This window comes from Palaemon carinicauda, unplaced genomic scaffold, assembly GCF_036898095.1.
Source record: "Palaemon carinicauda isolate YSFRI2023 unplaced genomic scaffold, ASM3689809v2 scaffold49, whole genome shotgun sequence".
Classification (NCBI taxonomy): Eukaryota; Metazoa; Arthropoda; class Malacostraca; order Decapoda; family Palaemonidae; genus Palaemon; species Palaemon carinicauda.
The window spans coordinates 180001-192889 of record NW_027171750.1 but is presented as its reverse complement, the minus strand read 5'-3'; the positions used below and the strand labels follow the sequence as shown (position 1 = coordinate 192889).

The window sequence follows — 12889 nt, the reverse complement described above, 5'->3', positions numbered from 1 at the left end:
AAGGATTACTAACACCAATCATGACATATGGATCAGAGAGCTGGACAATGACAATCAAAGACAGGAGCAGAGTCCAAGCTTCAGCGATGAAAAGCCTGAGAACAATAATGCACAAAACAAGAAGAGATAGAATAAGAAATGTAGATTTTAGAAGGATGGTTGGGGTATCTCCTATGTTGAACAAGATTGAGAAGGGTCAGCTGAGATGGCTGGGACATTTAAAGAGAATGGATGGAAATAGAATTGCAAGGAGGAGATGGGACTGGACGCCTGGTGGGAGGAGATCAGGAGGTAGACCACGTAAACGTTGGAGGGATGGAATTGAAGAGATTCTGACAAAGAACAACATGCCAACAATTGAACAGGTGAGAAGAGAGGGAATTTTTGAAAACAGAATTGAGTGAAGACAACTGATTCCACTGGCTATTCATGGATGCTATTTTCTGGAGGAACAACTCTGTCTTCGCTTCTCATTAACTTAGAGAGGTGAGAGTAGACTTTGGCAAGTGCTATACCTTGGGCCCATACATAGCTGCGGTTTCTGTATTAGGCAAAGGAGTTAATAACCCCACTCAACCTTGGTTTATATGCATGTATGAGGATTTGTGTTTTTATGATGGTCTGAGGACTTCGTCTTGTGGTGCGGTTCCCTCACTCTAGATAGATAGTTTATGTCTATGTTGCAGGGTTAGGTGGTTAGTTTTAGTAAGGTTGCAGTTTTTATTATATGGGGCGAAGGTAGTTTCTGAAGTCTAGTCAAGTTGTTGGTCTTATCCCTTTGACAGATTCGAATGAGTTTTTTGCAGCTTTGCAGGCTTACTCCTGGATAAACTCTCCTAAGGGAAAGCCACTCTAAAGGCTGTACCTTTGTATCAGCTACCTTAGCAGGCAAGGAATCAAGGTGTTTTTTATCTCCTACAACTCTTTTGTTGTTTCCCCAACGATGTTTACTGTCTGTTTCCCTCCTCCAAATATGTGAATCAGCTATATATATATAACTGCCAGGTAAGTACTATTCATAAAAATGGAGTTTTTATGATAAAAAAAAGTTTTATGAATACTTACCTGGCAGTTATATATATATTCGAAGGCCCACCCACCTCCCCTCAGGAGACAGGTCGGGCATAGATGAACTGAAGTCTTGGACACGGGAATGATTCCTTGGACCACCCTGTGACGGGTGTTACCACCTACCTCCCAACCACCACAAGGCGGTTGCCTCGTTTTGAAAAATTCTGCCGATTTAGAGATATCAGCTATATATATATATAACTGCCAGGTAAGTATTCATAAAACTTTGTTTTATCATAAAAACTCCATGTTACAGCAGTTTATGGATGACGTAAAAGTAATACTTTTATTCTGTTTATATTTTACTGTTATTTTGAAGTTATTTAGTTCCTAAAGCAGCCAATATTTATGAAAGTATAATATCAGAATACTGCATAAGAAGAATGTTTTACGGCATTAACGTAATTATTCTAACTTACTTACTTCCATTCCCAGGTAGGCTTTCAACTTGATTCTCTCCGTGAATGTTGGGTTATTACCATTGGAGTTGTTTGGCAATAGCATACAGTGGCTGATCACAGGCAACTACAGGGATCTGAACAGGATTCAGAAAATCTTCTGCATTCTTCATAACTTTCATAGTATGGGCAATCATGGCACTTGACTTAGCCTCCTCATAGAACAGTGGGAGCAATGAGCTGATGTCGGAAGGAGCAGGCTGTTCTGTGTGGACCTGATCAGCATGGTATGTAGCCCAGGATGTCTTTAGGTCTGTTGATGACTCCGCTTCAATCTCTTCTTTCACATTTTTCAACCACCTGCAAAATGATTGTATAACAAACAAAATGGTTGTCACTGTAGAATTGTAAGAATTGAGACAGATAACAACAACATTTAGAGCAATTTTTCAGTATGTTTGACTTATTTCGGAATTTAAATGGGCATTTGCTGGTAAAATATTGTTCTCCTGTACTTTTTTTTTCTCATTGTTTAGAACATCCTTGAAAATAAAGGTAAAGACTCCAAAATTGTAACTATACGATGAAAATAGTTCAAATAGCAGCATTTTCCTGAATTTTGGCGGCCATCTTGAAAAAAGCGGCCATATTGGAAAGATATCAAATGGGTCTCTATCACATTTCAAAAGGTACATCAAAAGCTAACTTTGTGCAAAATTTGGTGCTTTTAACCGAATGTGAACGATTCCTCCATATTTTTACCGAAAACGGCTGGACTATACAACCCTAGTTGGAAAAGCAAAACACTATAAGGCGCAAGGGCTCTAACAGGGAAAAATAGCCCAGTGAGGAATGGAAATAATGAAATAAATAAACAAAAGTAATGAACAATTAAAATATCTTAAAAATATTAAAACAGATATTTCATACATAAACTATAAAAAGACGTATATCAACCTGTTCAACATAAAAACATTTTCTACAAGTTTGAACTTTTGAAGTTCAAACTTGGGTGCTTCGAAAGTTTCTAATGACGAAAACTGGTGAAATGAGTTGTGGTAGTCACCACACAGACTGCTCCAAATACACAAAATCCAACTTAAACAGCATCTAATATCAGAAAAACAGAGGAAAATACAAATTTTGTACATGGCTGTCCCATCATTGTACACAGAAAACCTAACCTGTACAGTTATCAACCCAAAACTGATGCAGTTTTCCTAAAAAATAACCATTTAAAAAACACGTTCCAGCAAAAGCAGCAAAAAAATATCGGAAAAACACATGAAAGCGCACATTTTGTACGTAGGTGTCCCTTCATTATATACACAAAACCCCACAATAATTGTATTTTGTGTATTTGGCCCCAAAAACCAGTTATAATCACCCAAAACAACAAACATGTTCGTCATTAACGTATTTCAATATTGCAAAAACCATAATAAAAAATGCAACATTTTAAAGGGACTGTTCCAACATTCTACACAGTAAACCCGATGTTAATTTGTGCCACTGTAGTTAACCTAAAAATCCTTCGGCTTAACTATACCATAGGAGCCTTTGTATATCGGCGGCCAGTTCCTCCCGAGTGCCCTAACCTGACCTCCAGGATGTGTCCTTACCTACTTAACTAATGGGGGAGTTAACGGCCCCTTTAATCCCCCTTACACTGCCGTATTCTTAGCCAGCCGACATCATACATACAGCTGGCCGCTATCACACATACACCCCTTATCAGTGCACTGTTCCGAGTAGGAACGGAGTCACCAAACTGATATTAAGTCATTGGGGTGCCAAAGTATAGCTACCTTCCTACCTTGGGTTAGCGGTGCAAGGGTAAATATAAGCCAGTTATATGAAAAATAATGCTAATACCAGTTCCCTAGTTAAACTATATAGGTAATTTACTGCATATAACCATAATAAAACCGAAACATGATATATGATAATAATATTTATCGATTATCTCCTTAAAATATCATTATACACCGAAAACTACATTCGAGAACCTACCCACCACCGTATGACTATTTTCGATCTAGCCTGAACTAATGGCTTTTCCCTGCTACAGTACGATTGAATATTATTTATCAATTATATATTGAGATATATAAGATTAAACTATTATACAGGAAATTCTGTTAATAATGAAATAATTAACACCTTTTTGTGGCCAAAGGTTAAAATGATCGTAAGCGGGACAAGATCTTGGAGACTGAGATTCAAGTATAATTCAAGGAATTTAAGTCTAATCTTTATATATATAATAAATAAATTTCAAAAAGTATTACAAATATTGAAATTACTCTTACCTATTCATTTCACATCTAAATAAAGCACTGTACAAGTGAAACTGCTTTTTTATACCTGTTGCCGAGGATCAACAAAGTTTGTTTTTGTTTACATCAGGGTTGCCAGATTATTTCGACTGGATTATCGTACATGAGCCTTAGAATTGTCGTTTTTCAACCAAAATTATCATACACAGTTTCAATATAATCATTAAGGAGTTACGTGATTGACTTATTTCAAAATATTTTAGTATAATTGTTTAATTAAACACTTATGTATACACCTAAGGTATGTATCGTACATCGTACTGGACATAAAATAACCGTACATGTAGGATAATTATCGTATGAATGGCAACCCTGTTTACATTCATTCTGGTATCCAATACCGGGAAGAAAAGTAAAAAGGTTCCAACTTGTGAATTTATTTTACGTTTTTTAAATATATATGTATGCTTTATTTGAGTTTCTATACTTTTTAAAGGTTTTTATATAAATTTTTAGTTCTCTTCTAATTTATTTTATGTCTTGCTATGTGAAAATACAATACGGAATATGAAATATTAATACATATGTTGGCATTATTTGGGCCAACCGAACAAAGGCCATTCTGTGTATTGTAATGCAGTTTCCAGTATATCATCATAAATTTATTCATCATTATATGCTAAAAATGTTTATTATAATACTATATATATTAAAATAATTATAATAATTACTATATTATAGTATTTTAATAAATTTATGCTAAATTATATTATTCACATATAAAAGACATATTTTTCCATTTCTGACTTTAAATAATTTCATGGCGTAGCTTATTGTTCAATCTCCATACATATGGTAAAATAGAAAATCAACCAAATTATCATTATTTTGATTAAATGTGCATCATATATCATGCACAAATGACCAATATTACATTGAAATACAATGTTCAATCCATGAATAAGGATTTAGTTATTTCAGTAAAATGGGAAACATTTATGTTGATACGTATAGGCCTATATATAATCATATAAAAACGTATTAGCAGAGTATACATTAATGTATGTGCTGTCCATACATTATTATATGTCTAAGATATTTAAAAAAGGTTCCATAAGTCAGCATATTGCTATTTTCATTCTTGTCCATAAACAAAACTAATTGTGAACCTTCTTTTCTCTTTTCAAAATCATCTCGTTTACTTCACTGTCACGGTACATATATTCAGGTCTTAATTAGGTAAAAATTCGGCTGTTTTTCCTTTAATGATTCAAAGTCTAAGTTTTGCTATTCTTCTTTTCTTTATTAGTTTCCATGTTTCACAACTCAACCATTTCTTTCGTTTTACTCCTCTGTCTGATTGTGATGTTGGCAGATTCTTGAAAGATTTCAACTTATTTTACAATGAATATTCGAATCTGGGTGTTCTTCATCATCAAGTAACATTTCTAAGGCCACAAATCTGTTTCAGCACTATAACAATCCTTTTCATTACTGGTGTTATCTTAGTTTTTCAATGTCATATCTGGGAATTATGAAGTAGTGTTGCATTACTTTTCCTGGTCTTCAACTTAGTGTCTCCAAGTGTAGAGACCAAAGGTTGTCGTTTCTTCCTATATCAGGTCTGAGTCATCATACGTCATCCAGTAGCAACTTTTCACATTATCTATTCATTGCTAAAATGGTCAAATTAGTTGCGATATTTTCCACAGAAAGGTATCAAAGTATGCTTTTGCATATCTGTGTTCAAGCAGTGTGTTCCCTATTACGAGCTCATTAGAACAAAAATCTTATTTCCTGATAACTGAGTGCCAAGCCTTTGTTTCCGAATCCAGTCAATCTGGTTTCAGTGAATAAAAATATCCAGTTCATATTCTAAAAGAACTGACAAAGGCTTCTCTAATTTGCCATCCTACTTCAATGTTGTTAAGCTTTCCTCTGGATTTATAAACTTTAATTTTTATTACTTATTAGATACTTCGCACCCTTCTCCCACTTGAAAGGGCTGCACGGGAATAAGGGACATTTCTACCATCTGAGAGTTCACTAAAGGCCACTTATCTTTCTTCTAACTCTGCCTTTCCCTTGCAGAAAGCCCCAGTTTTATGCTTTTAAGAGTATAGAATGAATTAAGAGTTTGTATGATAATATACATGTCCATAATATATAGGTATATATGGTATTACGCTACTGGTAACAATGCTGAACAGATCCAAGAGACTGTGCGATAAGATTTTATATATAATAAAGGCGACAAAAACTAGAGGAAAATAAACTAATTTATATTTTGAACAAGACTATGTTTAAATACTTTATATAAATCAATGTTTATCTTTTAAAAACACCCAAATCATCCCAACAGTTAAAAACTGCAAAGCATAATTCTAATAGAGCAAAGTAATGACTTAAACCAGGTGCTGGGAGGGCAAAATACGAAAATACTTTTGAGAATTAAGTTAAACCTTTACAGTCACAGATTCAGTTAATTTACTTAAAACAAATTCTAACTTACAAAGATTAAACTATAACAAAGAATAACAAAGTATAAACAACAACAATTCAATAAAATTACATGGCAATTTCATATAAGCACATATTAGGGAGCACAAAAGGGATAAATATTTAAGAGAATACTTTATATAAACACATCCTTCCAAGAGGAGACAGAACATTGTGGATCCAAGTAACTGATTGATTAAAATTTTTGTGTTCAGAAGCAAAAGTCAAATCTGGAAGCATGTCAGCAATGAGGTTTAATATTACCTTTGATAAGCAATATCCCTAGGTTATATTGCTGCAGGACCAAAAGGCTCAGAGTTGATCCAGTTTATTTAAATTTACTTACTAAAGAATGGATTACGGTCAGGAGAAAAAAAAGGTTGATTTGTCTACATTTTATTTACAAGAGACAAAGATGATTTATTTAAGAATCAAATTTTTTCAAGAGCATGAAGGAAAGCCCAAGGCGCCTCTTCCACTGTAATCTAGGAACTGAGGCTTCAGTTTGAATAAGAAATCTGGGGTAGTAAATTTATCATCAGTCTGCATCAAAACTGCTCCTACAGCCACATCACTAGCTTCTACTTTGAGATAAACAGCTTGTCGGATCCAGATAGCCTTCAACATAGAAGACTATATCAATAGCTGTAAATGCACGTTGACAATCTTCTGCCCACTAGAGTCAATCTTACGGCTGGCGAGATAAATCAGGTACAGCAACTACCGAAAAAGTTCGGACAGAAACTAAAATCCAGCCATGCTAAATAGAGCACTGAACTGCCTTGTTTACGGGAGTAGGAAATCCTTTAATGCATGTAACTACCATCATTCCGCTCCCGACATCCATGACCAGAGTTACAAGACATTTCCAATGGTAGTTTTCTGCCAGATTTCTAAGGCGAAGAAACAGGGCTCACAATCTTTAAAATGTTCTTTCCATGTATCGTCGTGGACCATTGTCATCGATGACAACATCTCATCTGAAACAGAACATTAAAAAGGTTGAAAGGTTTCAACACCATTTGTCATTTCAAAGGGGAAGAACAGTATTGAAATTGAACACATTACGTTAAAAGGTTGAAAGTTTTCAACAGCATTTGTCATTTCAAAGGGGAAGAACAGTATTGAAATTGAATTACAGATATGATACAGGCAGAAGCCTTCCTAGCATTTTGTCAAGGGTACTTATATAGTATAATCTTTATGAACATTATTAAAAAGATTAACATTTGCAACAATATTAAAATTCTTTTCAAAGGATTAGAGTCCTTATGGGTGGCAACAGAATTTAACTCCCGATAACCTTCATAGACTCAAAGACTTACCTGTTTTTTTGGTAGAGGATGCAGGGGGAGGCCCATGATTTCATCACTTTTCTGCCAACCCTTTCTTGACAAGAATAACACGTTCCATAGCTTCTTTTTTGCAAGTGGTATTCTGTAGGGTCTCTGACACTCGATTAGTGCCAGGTGTCTAATACCACATGTGAAGCAACAACTGATGGTAGAGGTAGGCCTACATCTGAAAAAATAGTAATATCAGCCAAGTATTTTCAAGCTGGGGACTTTATAAAGCACGAAATATCATGCAAGATTATAACTGTTACATATATAAAGTTAGCCTTTTAGGGTAGGAAGAATATCACATGTAATCACAGGTGAATTTTCACTATCAATTCCATCCAATTTCTGGAGATACACATGAACTAACCTATGGTTCTTAAGACTATCAGGTGTGTAATATTATAATTACTTTCCATTAAGGTTTAATTGAATACCTCGTAAAATTGGCTCACTCAATTCTCTTTACTTTATAAATATGTCAACCCGAGCTGATTTGACCCACATCAAAATACTAAGGTATGAACATGTTCTACACATTTTTCTGCCTTTCAAACGTTACAAAAATTACACCTATAGTATTCAATGGTTAGCTTTTACGCCTTACAAGCTAACCTCACATTCATAATCGCAGCATCGTTGAAAAGTTAAGACTGAATAGGTAGTTCGCCCCTTACACTTCAAAACACTGAACTAAAAGGGGGTCACTATTCTCTGGACCACTACAAAATATATACAACTAAATTCACCACAACTCATGTACACTAAAACAAAACAATTGAATAGAATACAAAATCAACTCTTGCTGGAGCAACTTACAAAATACTGGAGATACTTAAAGAGTAATACTTGATAGTTACACAGCGCCAGAGAATCTGACCTTAAAACAAATTCTGACTTCCAAAGAAGACTAAACTTCACTCCAGCAAGGAGAACTAAATACAAACAAAATCACAGTTCAAACAAGGATTACAGAGTAAATGCTATGGAAGTACAATTATGGGGGAACTACACGAAAAAGACAAAATAAATATTACTTGACATTATTAAAGCTAGCATAACATTATGTATACAATATACACACACATATATATGTATATATATATGTATATATATATGTATATATATATATAAATATATATAAATTATATATATATATATATATATATATATATATATATATATATATATATATATATATATATTATATATATATATATATATATATATATATATATATATATATATATATATATATATATATATATATATATCAAACATTTGTTAATATATTTCATAACTGAATTGTAAAGGTTAAGGATTTCACCTACCCAATTTGCATGTCAAAATTCTTCAAGATAAAGGAATGAAGTCCATCGTCATAATGACAACCTCCATTTATCTGAATATATTTGATAATGATAATGATGATAAAAATGATAATAATAACAATAAAAATAATAATAATGACAATATTATTATTATTATTATTATTATTATTATTATTATTGTTAATAACAATACTAACATCATTGATATCATATCAAGAGTAATAATACTATTATTGATATTGAAATTTATATTAATCACTGTAATATTTTTATAAATAAGAACATCAGTAATAATAACAACAACAACAACAACAACAACAATAATAATGATATGATAATAATAATATGATTATTATTATTATTGGTGTTATTGTTGTTGTTGTTACTAATATTGCTATTTGTAGAAATATTACTGTTATTAATATAAATATCAATATTAAAATAGTATTATCATCACTATTGATATTGATAATAATAATAATAATAATAATAATAAAAACAGTAATAATAATAAAAATAATAATAATAATAATAATAATAATAATAATAAAAATGATATTAACAATAATATCAGTAATAATAATGATGATAATAATAATAATAATGTTAACAATAATAATTTTAATGATAATAATAAAAATAATGATAATGATAATAATAATAATACAAACAATAATAATATCAATAATGTTGATTATAAGAAAAATAATAATAATAATAATAATAATAAAAATAATAAATGATAATAATATAATAATAATATTAATAATGATAATACTAAAAACAATAACAACAACGATAATAATAATAATAATAATTATAATAATTATAATAATAATAACAATAATAATAATACTAATAATAGTTTAAATGATAATAAAAATTAAATTAATAGTAACAATGTTAATAACAATGAAATTTATAATAATAATAATAATGATAATAATGATAACTATAATAATAATAATAATAGTAATATTAATATTATTTTGGATAATTGAAATAATAACAACAACAATAATAATGAATATAATAATGATAATAACAATAATGATGATAATAATTATGATAAAATAATTATCAATAATAAAAATAGTAATTTTAATATTATAAAAAATGATAATAATAATAATGATAATAATATCATTAATTATAATAATGATCATGATAATAACAATAATGATAATAATAATAATAGTATCGATTATAATAATGGTAATAATATTGATGATATTGTAATAACAGTAGTAATAATATTAATTATATTACAATAATAGTAATATCAATAAAAACAATAATAATAACAATAATAATAATAATAACAATAACATTTAATATTATTATTAATGATAATAATTTTAATAACTATAATAATAATAATAATTCTAATGATAATAATAATTCTAATGATAATAATAATAATAATGATAATAATAGTATTAATGAAAACAATGATGATGATAATAATAAAAATGATAATAATTATGAAAATAATTAAAATAATATTTATAAATATAATAATAAATATAATAGAAATAATAATAATGACAATAAAAATGATAATGATAATATTATTGATAATAATAATAATGATAATAACAAAATAAATAATGAAAATAATAATAATAGAATTATTAGTAAAATATTGAAAATAATAATAATAATATGATAAATAATAACAAAAATAATAATCTTAATAATAACAATAATAAGAATATTAGTAATGTAAATACTACTACTACTACTACTACTACTACTACTACTACTACTACTAATAATATATATATATATATATATATATATATATATATATATATATATATATATATTTACATTTATATATATATATATATATATATATATATATATATTTACACACATATATATATATATATATATATATATATATATACATTTACATAAAATATATATATATATATATATATATATATATATATATATATACATATATATATTTACATAAAATATATATATATATATATATATATATATATATATATATATATATTTACATAAAATATATATATATATATATATATATATATATATATATATATATTTACATAAAATATATATATATATATATATATATATATATATATTTACATAAAATATATATATATATATATATATATATATATATATATATATATATATATATATATATATATATATATATATATATATCAAACATACATATATACTGAAAATGATGATAATAGAAATAATAGTAGAAATAATAATAATAATGATAATAATAATAATGATAATAATAATAATAATATTAATAAGAATAATGATATAATAATAATAATAATAATATAATAATAATAATAATAATAGTAATAATATTATTATAAAAACAAAAATGTTATTAATAAAAATAATAATAATAAAAAAATAATAATAATAGTACTAAAGATAATATCATTAGTTAAAATAATAATAATAAAAATATTAATAATAATGAAAATTATAATAATATCAATAATAAGAAAAAAGATAAAAAAATAATAATAAAAATAATAATAATATTGATGATTATCATAATAGTAATAAAAATACTAATACTAATAATAATATTAATAAAAAAAATAATAGTAATAATAATGATAATAATAACAATTATAATAATAATATTACCATTAATAGTAATATAAAAATAATAATAATGATAATAATCATAATAATAATAGCTTTATTAACAATAATAATAAAAATAGTTATAATAATAATAATAATGATAATGATAATAATCATAATAATAATAGCTTTATAAACAATAATAATAAAAATAGTTATAATGATAATAATAACAAAAAAAATAACAATATTAATAACAATAACAATAACAATAACAATAACAACAACAACAATAATAATAATAACAATAATAATAATAATAATAATAATAATAACAATAACAATAACAATAATAATAATAATAATAATAATCATAAAAATAATAATATTGATATTAATATTAAAATAATAATAACAACAACAACAACAATAAAAATAGCAATAATAAAAATAATAAAATAAAAATAAAAATAATAAAAAAATATAAATAAAAAAATAAAAATAATAAAAAATAATAAAAAAAATGATAAAAATAATAAAAAAATATAATGAAAAAAAATAATAAAAAAATAAAAATAAAAATAATAAAAAATAAAAATAAGAATAAAAAAATAAAAATAAGAATAATAAAAAAATAAAAATAAGAATAATGAAAAAATAAAAAAATAAAAATAATAAAAAAAAATAAATAAAAAAATAAAAATAAAAATAAACAAAAAATAAAAATAAACAAAAAATAAAAATAATAAAAAAATAATAATAAAAAAATAAAAATAATAAAAAAATAAGAATATAAAAATGAAAATAATAAAAAAATAAAAATAAAAAAATAAAAATAATAAAAAAATAAGAATATAAAAATAATAAAAAAAGATAATTAAAAAAATAATAAAAAAATAAATATAAATAATAAAAAAATAAAAATAAAAATAAAATAAAAATAATAAAAAAATAAAAATAAAAATAAAAAATAAAAATAATAAAAAAATAAAAATAAAAATAAAAATAATAAAAAAAATAAAAATAATAAAAAAAATAAAAATATAAAAAATTAAAAAATAGAAAATTGAAAATAATAAAAAAATAAAAATAAAAAAAATAAGATAAAAAAAAATAAAATCAAAAATAAAAATAATAATATTAAGAATAATAATAATAATAATAATTATAATAATTTTAACAATAATAATAATAATAAAAATAATAATATAATTAATAATAAAAATATAATTAATAATAATAATAATAATAATTATATCAGTAAAGATTTTAATAATAATAATAATAATACTTATAATGAAATTAATAATAATAACAATGGTAATATCAATAATAATAATAATATTAATAATAATAATAATAATAAT

The 12889-nt window shown here is 26.0% G+C and overlaps 2 long non-coding RNA genes across 4 annotated transcripts in view; both read right to left on the bottom strand.

The window, feature by feature from the left end:
* LOC137637008 (uncharacterized) overlaps positions 1 to 3890 on the bottom strand; it is a 41168-nt gene extending 37278 nt beyond the window's left edge. The window contains exons 1-2 of one of the 3 annotated variants that reach the window (XR_011043348.1): positions 3782 to 3890; positions 1491 to 1829 (exon numbers count right to left, since the gene is read on the bottom strand). This is a non-coding gene — a long non-coding RNA (uncharacterized lncRNA). The remainder of the gene's footprint in view (positions 1 to 1490; positions 1830 to 3781) is intronic. The other 2 variants (XR_011043347.1, XR_011043346.1) reach the window with 2 other exon arrangements.
* A 2227-nt stretch (positions 3891 to 6117) lies between these two features.
* LOC137637004 (uncharacterized) overlaps positions 6118 to 12889 on the bottom strand; it is an 8493-nt gene continuing 1721 nt past the window's right edge. The window contains exons 2-3 of the long non-coding RNA XR_011043345.1: positions 7573 to 7768; positions 6118 to 7227 (exon numbers count right to left, since the gene is read on the bottom strand). This is a non-coding gene — a long non-coding RNA (uncharacterized lncRNA). The remainder of the gene's footprint in view (positions 7228 to 7572; positions 7769 to 12889) is intronic.